Raw genomic sequence first — 20676 nt, 5'->3', positions numbered from 1 at the left:
TCCTACAGTACTTGTAGGAATCCACAGCCTCCACCTCGACTCCCTCGATCAGAACTGGTTGTGACCTTGGTCTGGACCTCCCAAAGTCAATGACCAGCTCCTTGGTCTTCGAGGTGTTGAGCTGCAGATGGTTCCTGTTGCACCACACAGCAAAGTCCCTCACCAGGCTCCTATGCTCCTCCTCTCTGTCATCACTGATACACCCAACGATGGCTGTGTTGTCGGCAAACTTCTGAATGTGACACAGCTCCGATTTGTAGCAGAAGTCCGCGGTGTAAAGGGTGAAGAGGGGCCAGCACCATGCCCTGGGGTGCTCTGGTGCTGCTAATTACCATGTCAGATGTGATGTCCTTCAGCCTGATGTACTGCGGCCTGTCAGTGAGGTAGCTGGAGATCCAGGTGACCAGGCAGGGTTCCACTCGCATCCTGTTCAGTGTTGTCCTGAAGCAATAGGTGCTGGATGGTGTTGAAGGCACTTGAGAAGTCCAAGAAGAGGATCCTCACTGTGCCATTTCCCTTATCCAGATGCGAGTGGGCTCGGTGTAGCAGGTAGAGGATGGCGTCTTCCACACCGACACCTGCCCGGTACGCAAACTGCAGACAGTCCTGGGCATGTTGTACCTGGGGTCTGAGGAGGCAGAGGAAGAGCCGCTCCAACGTCTTCATCAGATGTGAAGTAAGTGCCACCGGTCAGAAGTCATTCAGCTCGCTGGGCTGATTCATTTTGGGAAGTGGAACGATACATGATGTCTTCCAGAGGGTTGGCACTCTCCCCAGCTGCAGGCTGAGGTTGAAGATGTGTTGGAGTGGTTCACCCAGTTCAGCAGCACAGGTCTTCAGTAGTCGGGGACACACCTTGTCCGGGCCTGCTGCTTTCCTGGGGTGAAGCTTCCTCAGTTGACCTCTGACCTGGTCTGCAGTAATGCATGGAGGAGTCTGTGTTGAGGTGAGGGAGGAGGGGGAGGAGGAGGCTGCTATGATGACTGGGGGGAGGTGTGTTGAGGGAAGAAGGAGAGATGGCTGTAGTGAGGGAGAGGGTGGGGGGGACATGGGCTGGTTGAACCGATTGAAAAAGTCATTCAACTCATTCGCCCTCTCCACTGTCCCCTCAACAACTCTGGTCTTTGTATTGTGTCCTGTGATGGTTTTCACACCTTCCCAGACATCCCTCATGCTGTTCTCCTTCAGCTTCTGCTCCACCTTCCTCCTGTAGCTGTCCTTAGCTTCCCTCATGCAGCGTTTTACCTCCTGCTGTGCTGCTTTCATTGCCTCCCTATCCCTGCTCCTGAAGGTGGCCTTCTTCCTGTTGAGGACAGCTTTGACTTCCTGTGTTACCCATGGCTTGTTATTAGGGTAACACCGTACAGTCTTAGCGGGGGAGACCACGTCTGCACAGAAGGTAATCCGTCAGACAGTGTGTCAGCCCCTCTATGTCCTCACAGTGTGGGCTAAGCAGCACATCCCAGTCCATGATGTCATAGCAGTCTCTGAGGGCATCTTCACATTTCAGGGGACCACCTCCTGATGGAGCCAGTTATTGCAGGCTGCCTTTGAACCAGGGGGGTGTACTTCAGCTGTAGAAGCACCAGGTTGTGGTCAGACTTCCCTAGTGGGGGGAGGGGTGTGGCTCTGTATGCATCCCTCACATTAGCATACAGCAAGTCAATTGTCCTTTTGTTCTTTGTTGGACAATCCACAACCTGGTAAAAAGCACCCAAAGTAGAGTCCAAAGTAGCATGATTAAAGTACCCAGAAATTATGATAAATGCCTCAGGGTGCTGTGTCTGCAGCCTTGCTGTGACAGAGTGAATCCTCTCACATGCAGCGGCTGCGTCTGCCTTCGGAGGGATGTAAACACAGATGGTGATCATGTGACTGAACTCTCTCAGCAGATAATATGGCCGCAGGCTAATGGCTAGCAGCTCCAAGTCTGAGCAACATAAAACTGTCTTTACGGAGATATGTCCCAGGTTACACCAGCAATTGTTAACATAAATGATGAGTCCCCCACCTTTGCTTTTCCCGCATGTGTTAGTGTCTGTCGGCTCTCACAGCAGTGAATCCCCACAGGTCCACGTTAGCATCCGGTACAAGGTGTGTTAGCCATGCCTCCATAAAGATAAATAAGCTGCTCTCCCGGTAAATCCACTGGTTGTTCAGAGCGGAAAGCTCGTCGACTTTATTCGGCAGCGAGTTCACATTCCCCATGATAACGAAGGGAATGGATGGTTTGAAGCACCGCCGATTGTACGCTAGCCTAGCCTTTAGCTTAGCTCCAGCTTTGCAGCCCCTGGGTTTCCTCCTCAGCTCCGCCGGGATGGGGTGTCGTATCCCGGCTCGTCCCATTGTTTTCAGGGCCAGCAGCTCCTCTCTCGAATAAGTGAGAAAACTGGCTCCTGGTTGCATGTTAAAGTTAAAAATATCCATGTTATATAAGTAAAACACACTGTCTTCGTAAGAAGAGCAGAAAAGTAGAAAAAAGGTGGAAAAAAGAGGTTTAAAGAGCTAAAAACTACAGAGCTACCGGAGAGGCAGCCGTCTCACACAGCACCCATACCCAAAATGAAGGAGGTGCACCATTCCCAGAAGTACTGCAATACTGGGTCGATGCGTGGGGTGGACGGAGCAAGCCCCTATTCCATCTCCCTGTCCCAAAAATCAATTTAATATATAGCCCCCCAGGTAGGGGATGTATCAGATATTAAACTGATAAGAACAGATACTACACTTGATCTTAGCCAAAAGGCTGAGAAGCGACTCGTCACATACTTGTCACATACTCCTTAAATATGTCCACCCATCCATTATCTGTAGCCGCTCATCCTGTTCTACAGGGTCACAGGCAAGCTGGAGCCTATCCCAGCTGACTATGGGTGAGAGGTGGTGTACACCCTGGACAAGTTGCCAGGTTATCGCAGGGCTGACACAGAGACACACAACCATTCACACTCAGTCACACTGACAGTCAATTTAAAGCCACCAATTAGCCTAACCGCATGTCTTTGGACTATGGGGGAAACCAGAGCACCCAGAGGAAACCCACGCAGACACTGGGAGAACATGCAAACTCCACCCAGAAAGGCTCTCGCTGGCCGTTGGGCTTGAACCCAGGACCTTCTTGCTAGCCACTACACCACCATGCCGCCCCTTAAATATGTCTATTTTTCAAATTTGTATATTTTAGATTCTTCTTAATTTTTTAAATTCTATTTATCTTCTTCTTCTTCTTTTAACTGCTCTCATTAGGGTTCACCACAGTGGATCTATTCCGCATATTTGATTTGGCATAGTTTTACACCTTATGCCCTTCCTGACGTAACCCTCCCCAAGCTATCCGGGCTTAAGACCAGTACTAAGTATGCACTGGCTTGTACAATCCCAGTGGATGGTTATTTTTTACCTAATCTGCATGTCTTTGAACTGTGGGGGAAACCGGAGCACCCAGAGGAAACCCATGCAGACATGGTGAGAACTTGCAAACTCTACACAGAAAGGCTCCCATTGGCTGTGAGGTTCAAACCTGGAACCTTCTTGCTGTGAGGCAACAGTGCTAACCACTGCACCACCGTGCCATCTCCATTTTATTTTTATTCTATTTATATAACTACTTTTGTCTATTTGTTAATTCTTTTATCTTAACTTTTCTAGCACCAACCACCAAAGCAAATTCCTTGTATGTGAGAACATACTTGGCAATAAACTTGATTCTGATTCAGAAGCAACCAAATTTGTAGGTTGAAAGAAAGCAAAATCAATTCCTTCACAGAATGTTACAGGATCCTTAAACAGATAAATATTAATGGGCCTCATTTATCAATCTTTTAGTAAAGTTGAATCTAAATGTTTGAATCCAAAGATTTAAAAAGTATGTATGCTGAATATTGATTAATGCCAATCACCCATAAATTACCAGGTGTGTGCATGGAACGGATGATTTGCATTTGGTGGCCATTTAGTGGGATTACCTTCTGGCCTTGATTTATTGCTGATATTGTGCATTGGCCCCTTGCCTAGCGGTAATAGTGGAATATGAAAAGTGATGGAACTTTGACAGTGATTAGGGAGGAGATATCATTTTTAGTTAGAGCTCACCTCATGTAATAAAACTATTACTGAATTACAGAGGTGTGTAATCACACATTACGTTCATTCCATTACATGTACTTAAGTAACTTTTTCCAATAAATTGTACTTATAAGAGAAGTTTTAATGCATTATACTCTTCACTTTTACAGGAGTATTTAGGATTTACAAAATGTACTTATACTCCAAATACAAGACTATACACTTCTCGCTACTTTCATTTATTAAAGTCTTTTTATTTACATGCACACAATGTCTGATGTTGACTTCTAGTGCGCATGGGCAAGATATCTTCATATATCTGTAACGATGGTTATGTTCACATGGAGTTTGAACACACAAATGGACAATCATAGATAAAGACAAGGACTGTGTTATGTTTTGAGAGATTAAACAGTATTTTGACTGGTAATGGTTTCAAAGGATTTATGTTAAGAAAAAAATAGAAGAGATGTGTGACATTTGTGGGGTTCAAGGGGAAAGTGAGAAGACGGGACCCAGGTTTGCAAAGGTTCACTTTTCAGCAATTTTGCATGTTCACTCGCTCACTCACTCGGCACGGTGGTGTAGTGGTTAGCACAGTTGCCTCACAGCAAGAAGGTTCTGTGTGTGTGCATGCGTGTCTTCACTGCTTTAGACGGGTTAAATGCAGAGATTTCACTGTGGTTGAATGTTCATGTGACAAATAATGGCTTCTTCACTCACTAATAAAACACACACACGCACACAGTACTCATTAAACACAACTCCCTCACAGGTGAAGCTCCTTACCACTCACCTTTCCTGGCTTCACCCTCCATCCAAATGATTTTATTACCATTAAGCTAGTTTGGAAGATTTATGAAACCTGTGGCAAAATTGCCATAATTTTTATCTGGTAAACATATAATTTATTATTGTTTATTTAATCTTTTAAAATCAGGGATATGATTTAGTACTTGAATGAGCAGATTTTATGTTGTGTTTATTAGACATTTATTTATTTATTTATTTATTTATTGGGGGGGGGGGGGTTAACCCATATTCTGATACATTTCAATGTAATACTTCATAGTTATAATCAATATATGAACTTTACTCAAGTAATGAGTGTCATTTTATGAGATTCTTTTTTACTCATACTCATTATTTTAATGAATACTTTTACTTCTACTTGAGTCATTACTATTATAAAAGTAACAATACTTTTACTTGAACACAATTTTCACTTACTTTATCCACCTCTGCGGAATTAGTATGAAATGAAAAATATCATGCCAGCATACTAGCACAATGTCTGTGCCACAGGTGAGAAATCAGTGAGAAATCAGTTTGGACCCATTGATTAGGAAAACATCTCATCTCATTATCTCTAGCCGCTTTATCCTTCTACAGGGTCGCAGGCAAGCTGGAGCCTATCCCAGCTGACTACGGGCGAAAGGCGGGGTACACCCTGGACAAGTCGCCAGGTCATCACAGGGCTGACACATAGACACAGACAACCATTCACACTCACATTCACACCTATGGTCAATTTAGAGTCACCAGTTAACCTAACCTGCATGTCTTTGGACTGTGGGGGAAACCGGAGCACCCGGAGGAAACCCACGCGGACACGGGGAGAACATGCAAACTCCACACAGAAAGGCCCTCGCCGGACCCGGGGTTCGAACCCAGGACCTTCTTGCTGTGAGGCGACAGCGCTAACCACTACACCACCGTGCCGCCCTAGGAAAACATGGAAGGCAAATTAAATGTTGCAGTAGAATACTTTTTCCTTGCCTTACTTCTTGTTTGCCTTGGTCAAGGAGCTGTAGTTCAGCTTCAATTAGTCCAAAATGCAGCTCCTTGCTTCTTACAACACATGCAAGAAGCAGATCCTTCAAAGTCTTAAAAGGCATTAAATTAATTAATTTAAATATAAGGCCATAATTGGTTTTCAAATGTCTTAAATCAAACTTTCAAAAGTCTTAACATTTCTAAGACATGGGAAATAGGATTTTATGATTTTTTTTCCAAGCATTGTAAGTTAAATTTTCAAAATAATGTATCACATTATCAGTGGTGGAACAACTGTACACAAGGCCCCGGGGCAAAACACCAATCAGGCCCCCCCATTGTGCTCCTGAGAATTTTTTTATCAATTTTAATTTGGAGAAAGAGCACTCTGCTGTTGCAACTGAGACGGGGAGAGTGAGAAAAAGCAAGAAGGCCGTGCACACCTCACTAAATGTAGAAGTTATTGCTGGATGATCTACTACCAGCAACCTGGCCAGGCTAAGCACAGATGTGTCTCGCTATCTGCTCCTTGAAACAAGCCCTAAATGACACTACAGTAGTTGACCAGGAAAGCTGGAGTCAATATCCCAACTATAGTGATCACACAGTCGACGGGCCGCTTCGGATAGCTCCTCGTCCTTGGCATGCTGGAGCGTATTTGGATGAATAGCCTCAAACAAATGAGCAGTCCGATTTAAACTGACAAACCTTTGTGGCAGCTGTTGAATGATTACATCAAGGCATGCATAAAACACATTCACCCGAAAATAATGTTCTGCATCGGAAAGCCCACCGTCTTCGTTAATGTGATCAAAGTGGCGCTTCACTTTTGTCAACCTGGTGGCTACAAATTGTGTTTAACTGCCCCATTTCACAGCCAATGCCAGAGTGGAAGCCTTTGCCTCATCAAACTGCTCCCTGTACTCCTGTAGAGTTCGTACAGCATTCTGCAATAATGCAGACGCTTTGAGGAGATCAATGGTCTTCTCCTGCAGTAACTTTGAGATGGCATTAGTGCACTCCAAAATCTTTGTCTGAAGGCTGATTAAAAATATGAACTGAAATTTAGTAATGGCCTTTTTAAGTGCATCTGCCTCATCTCATTCATTCGTTTTCTCGCTTGTAAGTGAGAGCTTTAATGACGTCTCCATATCTCTACTTTAACGCAACAAGCGCATCGTAGTGGGAGGACCAGCAGGCTGGGCAGAGGTGTTTCAAGGTTATGTCCCTGCTCTCTGAGCTCAATAAGTCACCAAGTAATGCCCATCTCTTAACACTGTTGGCAACCACATCATAAAACTGTCTAATCTCTGGGATAGTTTTGACAGAATCATTCAGTATCAAATTCAAACAATGAGCTGCACAGTGCACGTATAAAGCAAGGGGCTACCACTCTGCTATTCTAGCTTGAACACCAGAATAAATTCCACTCATGTTTGCTGCACCATCATAACCCTGTCCATGGCATCTGGAGAGATCCAAGCCATTCCCTTCAATGCAGCTAATAATTTGGCCCTCCAGTTCAGAAGCGGATGTGTTCACGGTTATCTCGAATCCAAGAAAAGCCTCAACTATCCTGATTTCACAGATTTAATTTTTTTTTTTTAACCATGATAAGAATGTGTAGCAAAAATGAGAGATATATAGGTCAACTAGTCTGTAATCATGTGAAAACTTGTAGGTTTCAAGGAATTTCCAATGAAATCGCGCAAGGCACATTTATTGGGAGGGCCTGAATGTCAAAGGGTGGGGCCCTGTATGGCTAGGGGAGGGCCCAGGGCAATGGCCCCACCCACCCCCTTTAGCTCCACCCCAAACATTATTGATAACATTGTTTAAATAATTTATAGTAAAGCCTCTCTCTTCCATGTCATGCAGATCTGGCTAGCAGAACCAGCAGCACTCATTGTGTTTGTGGGGATGCTCAGTGCAGAAATACTGTCTGCTAGCCAGTGACAGCATGGGGAAGTGAAATTCAAAGAAAACTGGTTATTCAAACTAAATTTCATGGGGAGGCTGAAACTGTTATGAGGAAATGTATATGAGGTATGATGTATTTTGTGCAGTACGGTAAGTGTTTCAAACATGGCATGTTGGGAATCAAGACAACGGAAGCCCACATGCAGAGTGAGAAACACAAAACTGCAAAGTCAACAGACCCCAGGTATTTCCCAGGTCTGTTCTACCCTCGTCTCCACCACTCCTCCACCCCCATCTCTGACACTGGCACCAGGGCAAGCAGCAACAAATCTACAGACAAAATTCAGATGTATACCTTAGCTGAAAGCAGAGGTACTGTGGTGTCTGAAAACAGTGACAAAACATCAATCAGGCAAGTGAAACGAGGGAGTAGGAGACTTATTCCATGTAATGTTCCCAGATTCTGAATTTGCCCACATGTTTGCATGCAGTTACAGCATGTTTGGATTAGCCCTGTATATCTCAGATCAGCTTGTTGTGGATGCTAACAAGGACGCGCTTGTTTAAAATGTTCAATGAGAGTTTCAACCAAACCACACACAAAAAAACCAACAACTGGATCTGAATATCTACTATTTGTGCAAACATAACATCCAATCCAGATATTTAGAATTGCCGTTCATGGGACATGGAAAAGCCCATTTCAAAGTAAGTAGCCTGGTTTTTAAAAATAGGTCATTAAAATGATCAATAATTAGATATTGGCTGAAATGAAACATTTTATTATGATATATTTTTCAGCTATATTACTTAGCCTGGTGGCATGGTGGTGTAGTGGTTAGCACTGTCGCCTCACAACAAGAAGGTTCTTGTTAGGATTAGTGGAGGTGTGGTGGAATTAGGATCCAAAAGCAGAACGCAGACAGTAATCCAATAAATAAGATGATAGAACTAGAGACCAGAGGTTTAAGCTGTGACACATGGAACGTGGGGTGGATGTGTTGCATGGTGAGTGGTAGTGCCAGTCTGACGGAACATGGGTTGATTACCTTTTTGATGAGGAAGGGTCCTAGGTACCTGGGAGCCAGCTTGCAGGAGACGGTTCTGAGTGGCAGATGGCATGTGGAGAGCATGACTCATTGCCCCACCCAGCAAGTGGGTGCCTTAGAGTGGTGTTTGTCGGCCTGCCTCTTGGATGCTATGGCGGAGCAAATGAACTTTCTCCGGGCCAATGCCCACATCCTCCTGCAGTGGCATATGAAGGTCTGGGCTGAGGGTACGGCGACCTCCTCCTCTTGGTTGGGGAAGAATGGTGGTTGGTAACCTAGGGAGCACTGGAAGGGTGAGAGACCTGTGGCAGATGAAGGCAGAGTGTTATGATCATACTCGATCCAGGGTAGGTACTTACTCCAAGAACTGGCATCCCTGGACGCCATGCACCTGAGTGCAACCTCCAAAGCCTGGTTCACCCGTTCTGCCTGGCCATTGGTCTGTGGGTGGAAGCCTGAGGTGAGACTACAGGTGGCCCCGATGAGTTTGCAGAAGGCCCTCCAGAACTGTGCAGTGAACTGAGGGCCCCAGTCAGAAACAATGTCGGTGGGCAGTCCATGTAGGCAGAAGACGTGGTGGATGAGTAATTCTGCGGTTTCTTTGGTTGAGGGGGGCTTGGACAGAGGAATGAAATGGATGGTCTTGGAGAAACGGTCAATGACAGTGAGGATGCATGTGTTGCCACCTGAACTGGGGAGTCCAGTGACGAAGTCCAGGGCGATGGGAGACCAAGGTCGATGTGGAGTCGGGAGGGGTCTTAGCAAGCTGGCAGGGGGTCGATTGGCTGTCTTGTTCTAGGATCATGTGTCACAGGCTGCCACGAACTCCTGGACATCCAATTTTATGGATGGCCACCAAAAGCGCTGCTGGATGAGTGCCAGGGTTCGGGCGGCTCCTGGACGACAGGCCAGCTTGGAGCCATGACCCCACTGCAGCACCTGGGTTCGCACAGGACAGGGAACAAACAGATGGTTAGGAGTGTTGTTGGGGTTACCTTCACTGGAGTCCTGCTCCAGGGCTTTTTGCACGAGCATCTCAACCTCTAGAATGGCGTCTCCCACCAGGCAGTGTGGAGGAAGGATGGTCTCGGGCGGCTTGGATTCCTCTTGGTGGGAAGAGAACATCCTGGGCAGGGCATCAGGTTTGCCGTTCTTGGAGCCTGGGCGGTAGGAAAGTGTGAAGTTGAACTGGGAGAAGAAGAGAGACCAACAGGCTTGACAGGAATTCAGGCATTTGGCGGACTTGAGGTATTCCAGATTCTTATGGTCAGTCCAGACTAGGAAGGGGAGCTCCAACCCCTTGAGCCAGTGCCTCCACTTCTCCAAGGCTAGTTTAACAGCCAGTAGTTCTTGGTCACCGATGTCATAATTCCGTTCGGCTGGGGATAGCTGGCGGGAGAAGGAGGAGCATGGGTGGACCTTGTCATCACTGACCCTCTGGGATAGTATAGCTCCAACCCCTGACTCGGAAGCGTCAACATTGACAATAAACTGCTTAGTAGGATCGGGTATGGTGAGAATGGGTGCTGTGGTAAGCCTCTGCTTGAGCATGGAAAAGGCTTTCTGTGCTTCTTCCCCCCACTTGAATTGGGTCTTGGTTGAGGTCAGGGCTGAAAGAGGTCTGGCCACCATGCTGAAGTTGCGAATGAAGTGCCCGTAGAAGCTGGCAAATCCTAGGAAGCACTGGAGCTCTCGTCTCAAAGATGGGGTGGGCCAATCAGCAACTGCTTTGAGCTTGAGGGGGTCCATCTGGATCCTTGCCGGGGAGATGATGAATCCCAGGACCGAGACAGAGCTCTGGTGAAATTTGCTCTTTTCTGCCTTGATGAACAACTTGTTCTCTAGCAGGTGCTGGAGGACCTGCCGGACGTGACCCTGATGTTCCTCCAAGGAGCAGGAGAAGATCAGGATGCCATCCAGGTACATGAAAATGAAGATGTTTAGGAAGTCCCTTAAGACGCCGTTAATGAGTGCCTGGAAGACTGCGGGCATGTTGGTCAGGCTGAAAGGGGCCACGAGGTACTCGTAGTGACCAGTGGTGGTGTTAAAGGCCATCTTCCACTCGTCCCCCTCCCTGATCCTGACGAGATGGTATGCATTGCGTAGCTCTAGCTTGGTGAATAACTTGGCTCTATGGAGAAGTTCAAAGGCTGTGGTCATGAGCGGTAGTGGGTAGCGGTTCTTGACCGTGATTGTGTTGAGACCTTGATAGTCAATGCAGGGGCAGAGCGACTTGTCCTTTTCCACAAAGAAGAATCCCGCCCCTGCTGGGGAAGAGGAAGGATGGATGATCCCAGCTGCCAAAGATTTGGAGATGTACTTCTCCATGGCTTGCCTTTCGATGGGAGAGAGAGAGTAGAGTCATCCTTTGGGTGGCACTGTCCTGGGTAGGAGGTTGATACCACAGTCATAGGGTCTGTGAGGAGGGAGGGACACTGCTCAGGTCTTGCTGAAAACAAGTTTGAGATCCAGATATTCCAAAGGCACATGAGAGAGGTCTGGGAACTCGCTGGCTGAAGGCTGTGGTGGTTTGGCGGTAGGCAGAGCAGAGTTCAGACAGGAAGCTAGGCAGGACTGGCTCCAGCCTAGGATGGTGTTGTCAGCCCAGTTAAGGTGGGGGTTGTGCTGCATTAACCATGTTAATCCTAGAACAATGGGTACGTGGGGGTTGTTCATGACGTGAAGCTGGATGGTTTTTGAGTGGTTACCGGAAATCCTTAGGGTGAGCGGGGCGGTAAGGTGGGTGATGCTGGTCAAGCCGGTGCCATTGAGTGTCAGGACAGTGTGAGGGACATCAAGAGCAAGTCGCGGGATTCCCAGACGCTTGGCAGTGGCGGAGCAGATCAGGTTCCTGTCCACCCCTGAGTCGACGAGGGCCTGGAGGTGGTGATGCTGGTTGTCACAGATAATGATGACAGGAAGTAATGGACAATTAGCGAGGGACTGGTTCCGAGTGTTGCCCACCAGGGCCCCTTGATTCACTGGTGGGCTCGTCCTTTTAGCGGGCAGGCTCGGCAGATGTGTCCCAGCTGACCACAGTAGAAGCAGGCCCCTATGCTCCGCCGGTGATGTCGTTCCTCTGCTGACACCTGAACCTGGTTTACCTGCATGGGTTCGACAAATGTGGCGGGAGGTGGAGAGGAGGTGAATCTGGGGCGGTTCTTCTCTCTCCTCCATTGCTGGATCCGAGTGTTGATGCAGTTGGTGAGGTCCATGAGGCTGGAGAGGTCTGACGGCAGTTCCCGTGATACCAACTTGTCCTTGATGGCGTCAGACAAGCCGTGCAGGAACGCGTTGATCTGGGCGTTCTTGTTCCAACCGCACGAAGCCGCCAATGTCCGGAACTCGATGGCATAATCCGAGGTAGACCGGGACCCCTGCCTCAGCTCCATGAATTCTCTGGCTGCCTCCTGGCTGGACAGAGAGCAGTCGAAAGTTTGCCTAATCTTCTCAGAGAAATCCTTGAAACTGGAACAAAAGGGTGCATTGGCATCCCAGACTGCAGTACCCCACTCTCTGGCCTTGCTGGTGAGGAGCATTATTGTATATGCTTCCCAGGAGCATTCTGTGGGGAAGGCCAGAGGTTGCAGTTCTAGAATCAATGAACATTGAGACAAAAATGATCTGCAAGTACCTGGTTCTCCATTGTAGGGCTGAGGTGCTGGAAGTCTCGGTTCATGACGGTGGCAGGAGCTGAAGTAGGAGACGGCTGAGCAGGGGTAGGCATGGCTTGACAGCGCTGCATCTGCATGGTGAGAAGGTTGAGTGCGTTGGACAGGGTGGCAAGGTTCTGGGTAATTTGTTGTAGGTCTTGTTGGTGGGTCCCGAGGAGAGTCCCTTGCTGCTGGATGGCCATTCTCAGATGGGCGAGTTCCGCTGGATCCATGTTGGCCAGAATGTACTGTTAGGATTTGTGGAGGTGTGGTGGAATTAGGATCCAAAAGCAGAACACAGACAGTAATCCAATAAATAAGATGATTTAATCCAGAGACAAAAGGGCGTGGCAAAAAGGTAAACAAACAGGACAATAAACAAATGGCAAAAATAGTCAGGGCAAAAAGAGACAAACAACTTGACAAAAACATGAGACAGGCAAAAACAAAAACACTAGTGTAAAAAACCAGGAACAAGACAAAACCCTTAGTGCAAAAAAACAGGAACCAGAAAAAAACCTTAGTGCAAAAACCATGCACCAGAAAAACCACTAGTGCAAAAACCATGAAAAAGATAAGTAACTGGGGGGGGGGGGGGAACGTGAGAAGCAACAGCGGCACAGAAACAGCTAGAGTAGCAAACGAAACGCCTTGGCAAAAACAGAGTCTGAGAATGGCCTTTAAATAAACAGCAGTGAAAACCAGGAAGTGAGTTCATGGGAGAAGGAATTCCTGTCCGGGATCTGGATCGGTACTGGCATGAGAGAGCCATAATCTCTGGAGTGGATGTCCGGGGCGGAGCATGACAGTTCTGGGTTCAAGCCCAGTGGCTGAAGGAGGCCTTTCTGTGTGGAGTTTGCATGTTCTCCCTGTGTCTGTGTGGGTTTCCTCCGGTTTCCCCCACAGTCCAAAGACATGCAGGTTAGGCCAATTGGTGATTCTAAATTGACCAGAGGTGTAAATGTGAGTGTGAATGGTTGTTTGTCTCTATGTGTCAGCCCTGTGATGACCTGGTAACTTGTCTAGGGTGTACCCCGCCTCTCACCAATAGTCAGCTGGGATAGGCTCCAGCTTGCCCGCGACCCTCCATAGGATAAGCAGTTACAGATAATGGATGGATGGAATTACTTAGCTCTTTTTAGCTGCATGCTTGCCTGACCTACAGTGGTGTTTCAAAGTTTGTGAACCCTTTTGAATTTTCTATATTTCTGCCTAAATATGACCTACAACATCATCAGATTTTCACACAAGTCCTAAAAGTAGATAAAGAGAACCCAGTTAAACAAATGAGACAAATCCTAGAGGTTCACATACTTTTGCCACTCACAGATATGTAATATTGGATCATTTTCCTCAATAAATAAATGACCACATATAATATTTTTGTCTCATTTGTTTAACTGGGTTTTCTTTATCTACTTTTAGTACTTGTGTGAAAATCTGATGATGTTTTGGGTCATATTTATGTAGAAATATAGAAAATTCTAAAGGGTTCACAAACTTTCAAGCACCACTGTACCTATATTGTGCAGTCTTAAAATGTGAGTCATTATGGTGTCTATTAATAATAATAATAATAATAATCTCGGGGTGGCACGGTGGTGTAGTGGTTAGCGCTGTCGCCTCACAGCAAGAAGGTCCTGAGTTCGAGCCCCATGGCCGGCGAGGGCCTTTCTGTGTGGAGTTTGCATGTTCTCCCCGTGTCCGCGTGGGTTTCCTCCGGGTGCTCCGGTTTCCCCCACAGTCCAAAGACATGCAGGTTAGGTTAACTGGTGACTCTAAATTGACCGTAGGTGTGAATGTGAGTGTGAATGGTTGTCTGTGTCTATGTGTCAGCCCTGTGATGACCTGGCGACTTGTCCAGGGTGTACCCCGCCTTTCGCCCGTGGTCAGCTGGGATGGGCTCCAGCTCGCCTGCGACCCTGTAGAAGGATAAAGCGGCTAGAGATAATGAGATGAGATGAGATAATAATCTCATCTCATTATCTCTAGCCGCTTTATCCTGTTCTGCAGGGTCGCAGGCAAGCTGGAGCCTATCCCAGCTGACTATGGGCGAAAGGCGGGGTAAACCCTGGACAAGTCGCCAGGTCATCACAGGGCTGACACATAGACACAGACAACCATTCACACTCACATTCACACCTACGGTCAATTTAGAGTCACCAGTTAACCTAACCTGCATGTCTTTGGACTGTGGGGGAAACCGGAGCACCAGGAGGAAACCCACGCGGACACGGGGAGAATATGCAAACTCCACACAGAAAGGCCCTCGCCGGCCACAGGGCTCGAACCTGGACCTTCTTGCTGTGAGGCGACAGCGCTAACCACTACACCACCGTGCCACCCAATAGTAATAATAATAATATTATTATTATTATTTCCTCTCCTAAAAGTACGTGGGCAGAATAAACTGTAACTTGTATAGGCATCAAACTTGGTATATAGTTTCCTGAACTAGCACAGGTCTCAGCAAGGTGTAATTACCTCCATAATATAATAAGTCCATCTATCCATCCATTATCTGTAGCCGCTTATCTTGTACAGGGTCGCAGGCAAGCTGGAGCCTATCCCAGCTGACTATGGGCAAGAAGTGGGGTACACTCTGGACAGGTCACCAGGTCATCGCAGGGCTGACACATAAAGACAAACAACCATTCACACTCACATTCACACCTATTATATGGTCAATTTAGAGCCACCAATTAGCCTAACTTGCATGTCTTGGGAAACTTATGGGTTAGAACTAAAATAATTTTTTCCCCATGATTCCCTCAAAACTTCCAAGTCTAACCCATTGCTACCAATTTCTGCCCCAGAAAATGTCCTGCCATTTTCAAAAAATGAAAGTGAAATTAAAAGGAACTCCATGGAGGCTGTTCATCCAATTCTCACAAAATTTTGTAGACATCACCTCCAGACAATGCTGACAAAAAGTTGTACAAAGAATTCTGATCTGATTATCTCTTTTAAACGTATGTATCTATCAAATCTGAAGGCATGGCTCATAATGACTATATGGCTTATATCTTGTGATGTCATGGTCAAAACCTAATGAAATTTGTTAGTCCCTATCAGGATCACATTCTTTGTATACTTACCAAATTTTGTGAAATTTTATCCAAAGGGGTGTTACAACTGACATATGTCCATATCTCAATAACCTCTTAAGCTTAAATTCTGAAATATGGAGTATTGTCAGTAAACCTGCTGAGAACATTCAGACTTCAAACATGGACACTATGAACTACACTCCCCAAGACTCATGGCACCCTCTGTCTCTAGACTACTGATTACAGCTGATACTCATCTTCCTAATTACCTCTCTCCCTGTTTAAGCCACTCACTCACACTACTCCAGTGTGAAGTATCATTCTGCTCTTTACAGTTCATAACAATCCTTGTTATTTCTGACTGACTCTCGTTTTCTGACTCTTGCTCTTCCTTTTCTCATTTACGCTCTTTGTCTTTCCTCTTCTACATTGTTTGCCGATCACCCAACCCTCGCTAGTTCTTTGACTCTGATTTCTGTCTCATGTTTTGGCTTTGACACAGTTTGCACTCTGCTCTCATCTGTGCATACATCTGTAAGTGCCTGCACTATGACAAGTATTTATACTTCGCCCCATTTGCCTAAATGTCTTAAAGTGCCAATTGGCTGGCTCACAATAATGGCCACCATATGGCAAATCAAATTTCAGCAGTCAATATTTGCCATGGTGAATGCCTAATCTTCATGAAGCTTTAAAGCCTCATGCTCATTGGCACATAAAGAAGCTATGGATGTCAGTAAAGGCATTGAAACCAGTAGCGCTAATCAAACTACAAACATGGCCACACAAGACTACGATGCCCAAGAGTCACAACGGAGTATTGAACTCAGCTGTGGCTCATTCTCAATCAGCAACTACACTACTTAAACCTCTCCCTCACACACCTTTACAGTGCGAAGTATCATCCTGTGTTTTCCAGTCCATACTGAGCCTTTATATCTCTGTCTCTTGTTGTTTTGACTCTCACAATCTCTTTTTCATCTACGTTTCCTGTCTTGCCTACGTTACCCTGTTCGCCAATCACCCGACCCTAGCCTGTCTTCTGACCATGACTCTAGCTTCACAATTTGGCTTTGTTACTGTTTGTTCCCTGCTGTCTCCTGCAAATACATCTGTAAGTGCCTGCACCCTGACAGGATACTTTGCCTACAATGGGATGTAGCTGAGGAGGTGAAGCAAACTGCATTGAATGCTCAGGGACGTTTACTAGGAGAACATCAACAGATGTTTGCGGACCTCAACACACGGATGGCACAACTTGCAGCTGTGATGTTGCAGGCCCTCCTTTCACACCCTGAGGCATCTTCTAGTTCCGCATTACAGCTCCCCGTTCCAGAAAAGTATGCTGGGGATGTTCATGCCTACAAGGAATTCCTGCTTCAGTGCTCCCTGTATTTCTCTACTATGCCCCAACTCTTGGACAAACACAAAATCACTGTTTCTATCATTTGTCACTGGCAAGACATTGCAATGGCCAAGTGCTGTATGGAGAAAAGGAGGAGACCACACGACTTTGTATGAGCATTTCCCCAAGCTTTTCAAACAAGTTTTTGATCACGAACCTGAGGGAATGGAAGTCGGAGACAGTCTTTTCACCATGAAACAAGGTTCAAGAACAGTTGCTGAATATCTTTCGATTACGTTCATTATGTCTTATATTAAATATAGTTAGTTTTTTGTTTCTTTTTTTTATCAGACATCTAGTTTTTGGGTTTGTTTACCTGACATGTTTCGACGTACGACTGTCGTCTTCCTCAGAGTGTCACCGGATGTTATTGGTGACGCATCTTTTATCAGCTGATGTTTCCGAAGGTGTGGCCTTCCTGTCTGGATTGACAGGTCGGTCACACCTTCTACTGTCAGTTCGTCCCCTGCAAGATGGCACTCCAGGTATGGGAGAGCATGTATGCTCCCTCATCCTGGTTGATGGTCCTCGGGCTTCGCTTACGGATCTCTATGGCCTTCCTGATCCAGCGCTGATGTTTATTATCTTCTGTGCGGATGACTCTGGCATTCCCCCAGTCCATAATATGATTTTCCCTTTTGCAATGATCTGTTATGGCTGACTTATAATTTTCCTGTTGTGCCTTTTCTTTTATTGTTCGGGTTTGTCTTATAGCTGTCTCCTTTTCGCACTCTTTCTTATGTTCATTTTTTCTTGTGTTGAAACTCCTTCCTGTCTCCCCAATGTAAGTTTTATTGCATAATTGACATGGAATCTCATATATGGTGTTGCATCTGTTGTCCGGATGTATTCTGTCTTTGGGATGAACCAGGATCTGACGGAGTGTTGTGTATGGTTTGACAGGTGTGTTAATGTTGTGTTTCCTCATTGCTCTTTGAATGCGTTCAGTTATTCCCCTAATGTATGGTAATGTAACTACTCCCCTGTGTTCTTGTTTGTTAGTTTGTTTTTTCTCTTTCTTCTGTGTTTTGTTGTTCTTAACCTGTTCCACCCCTTTGGATATTGCCCATTGTGGATATTGACATGCCTTCAGTGCGTGTTGTATATGTTGTTCCTCCTGTTCTTTGTCCTGTGGATCTGTAATTATTGCTGTGCGTTCATGTAATGTTCTGACTACTGATATTTTGTGCATTATGGGGTGTTCGGAAGTCCAGTTTAAATATTGGTCGGTGTGTGTGGGTTTTCTGTGTACTTTTATTTTGATGTCCCCATCTTCTGTGTGATGTATTTTTAAATCCAAAAATGCTATTGACTGCTCCGTTTCTTCTTCATGTGTGAATTTTATATTACCGGTATTATCTATGGTGTTGAGATGGTTGGTGAGTTGTTGAGTGTGTCCCCTCTTAACTTTTTCTAGTATGTCATCCACGTAATGTTTCCAGAGTGTTGGCCTGTATTCTGCTGGTATTGTAGTGAGTGCTTTCTGTTCCAGATCTTCCATGAAAAAGCCGCACATGATGGCTGATAGTGGGTCTCCCATGGCAAAACCTTCCTTTTGTCTGTAAATTGTATTCCTGAACTGAAAGTATGTGGATGTGGTGATGAATTGAAGGAGCTGAGTGATGTCTTGTACAGTGAGGTTTGTGCGTTTCTTGAGCATCCTGTCTGTTTTTAATTTTTCTTGTACTATCTGTATGGTGGCTTCCGTGGGTGTTCTGGTGAAAAGAGATATGACGTCGTGTGATATGAAAACTTCATCTTGCTGCATTTTGATGTTTTTTAGTTCTTCTGCCAGTTGTTTTGAGTTTTTGCAGTGTTGGCCTGTGAGTCCTAGTACTGGTTTAATTATTTTGGTGAGTGCTTTTGATAAGTTGTATGTGACTGAACCAATGCTATCGACTATGGGGCGTAATGGTGTTCCTGGTTTGTGTATTTTTGGTGTGCATTACACATTTTTTTTAGCATTACACGGACACTTGGCAGACATACACGAACAGGAATTCACCATGACAAAAACCCGACAAATACGAAAACTGGACAAACTCATCGCACAGAAAAAGAAGGCAGAACCAGAGCACGCACACATCAACGACAAATGGATTCATAATATATCAAGGTACAAACTCTCACAAGCAGAATGCAGTATATTAGCAAAAGGACTCAACTACGCTGTCACACCAAACAATATACCTCACGATGAATTCATTCTGGCAACTGAATTAGCATGTGAAAAAATACAGGATCAGGGACAAAAAGCAGCACTAAGAAATGCAATAGATGGTATATTGAAAACGGCCAAACCACCACCCAGTAACATCACCAAACAGGAAGCCAAAGCCATGAGAACATTAGCAAAAAATAAAGATATCACAATCCTCCCAGCAGATAAAGGCAGGACAACAGTTATTATGGACACTGATGAATATGAACAAAAAATGATTGAATTACTCCATGACAACGCATTTGAAATATTAAAAAAAGACCCAACAGAAGACAAGAAAAAGAAACTTAAAGCACTACTCAAACCACTACTCGATGAAAATAAAATAGATAAGCAGGCATACAATCATTTAGTACCCACAGCCAACGTCATCCCCAGGATTTACGGCACACCAAAAATACCAAAAATCAATCAAAGGTGTGAGTGGGCACCCTGTTTTATTTAAAGAACAGGGAGCTATCAAAGTCTGATCTTCACAACACATGTTTGTGGAAGTGTATAATGGCACGAAGAAAGGAGATTTCTGAGGACCTCAGAAAAGCGTTGTTGTTGCTCATCAGGCTGGAAAAGGTTACAAAACCATCTCTAAAGAGTTTGGACTCCACCAATCCACAGTCAGACAGACTGTATACAAATGAAGGAAATTCAAGACCATTGTTACCCTCCCCAGGAGTGGTCGACCAACAAAGATCACTCCAAGAGCAAGGCGTGTAATAGTTGGCGAGGTCACAAAGGACCCCAGGGTAACTTCTAAGCAACTGAAGGCCTCTCTCACATTAGCTAATGTTAAATGTTCATGAGTCCACCATCAGGAGAACACTGAACAACAATGGTGTGCCTGGCAGGGTTGCAAGGAGAAAGCCACCGCTCTCCAAAAAGAACATTGCTGCTCGTCTGCAGTTTGCTAAAGATCACATGGACAAGCCAGAAGGCTTTTGGAAAAATGTTTTGTGGATGGATGTGACCAAAATGGAACTTTTTGGTTTAAATGAGAAGCGTTATGTTTGGAGAAAGGAAAACTCCGCATTCCAGCATAAGAACCTTATCCCATCTGTGAAACATGGTGGTGGTAGTATCATGGTTTGGGCCTGTTTTGCTGCATCTGTATGGAATCAATTTTGTGCCAAAATGTTCATACAATACTTTTGAAATATCAAACAAAAACGATAAATCAAAATAAAAAAGTGTCAATTTTTTTTAGACTGGCAAACAAATTATTTGTGTAATTGTGCAAAATATCAGTCTATTACTCTTCAGAAACCTTTTATTTTTGTTCTGCATCTTTCTCAGTTTTGTTTGACGTAATTTATTTTGGTTGCAATTCCAGCTTTCTTGTTTGCGCTCCCTGACTTTTTGCTTGCAGTTTTGGCACAAACTTCACATGCGGGTGGGCTGTCCAGGAATGCATTCCCATTGGGTAACTTGTGTTTGACTGACAGCTACGCTCAGCGATTCCCCTTGAGGCTGTTGCGGCCATTCCCTACTCGGATTCTGGCGGACTGTTTGACAAGTGACCGATCCATTGATGGTAAACAAG

The 20676-nt window shown here is 45.4% G+C and overlaps 1 non-coding gene across 1 annotated transcript; it reads right to left on the bottom strand.

Annotated features, from left to right (window-relative positions):
* Positions 1-2566: 2566 nt before the first annotated feature.
* On the bottom strand, positions 2567-2758 carry LOC132869476 (U2 spliceosomal RNA). Its single transcript, XR_009650942.1, has one exon. It is a non-coding gene; the product is annotated as a U2 spliceosomal RNA (small nuclear RNA).
* Between the last annotated feature and the right edge of the window lie 17918 nt (positions 2759-20676).

This window comes from Neoarius graeffei, chromosome 20 (genome assembly GCF_027579695.1).
Source record: "Neoarius graeffei isolate fNeoGra1 chromosome 20, fNeoGra1.pri, whole genome shotgun sequence".
Classification (NCBI taxonomy): domain Eukaryota; kingdom Metazoa; phylum Chordata; class Actinopteri; order Siluriformes; family Ariidae; genus Neoarius; species Neoarius graeffei.
The sequence above is the reverse complement of the archived record's forward strand: the minus strand, read 5'-3'. Positions and strand labels throughout refer to the sequence as shown.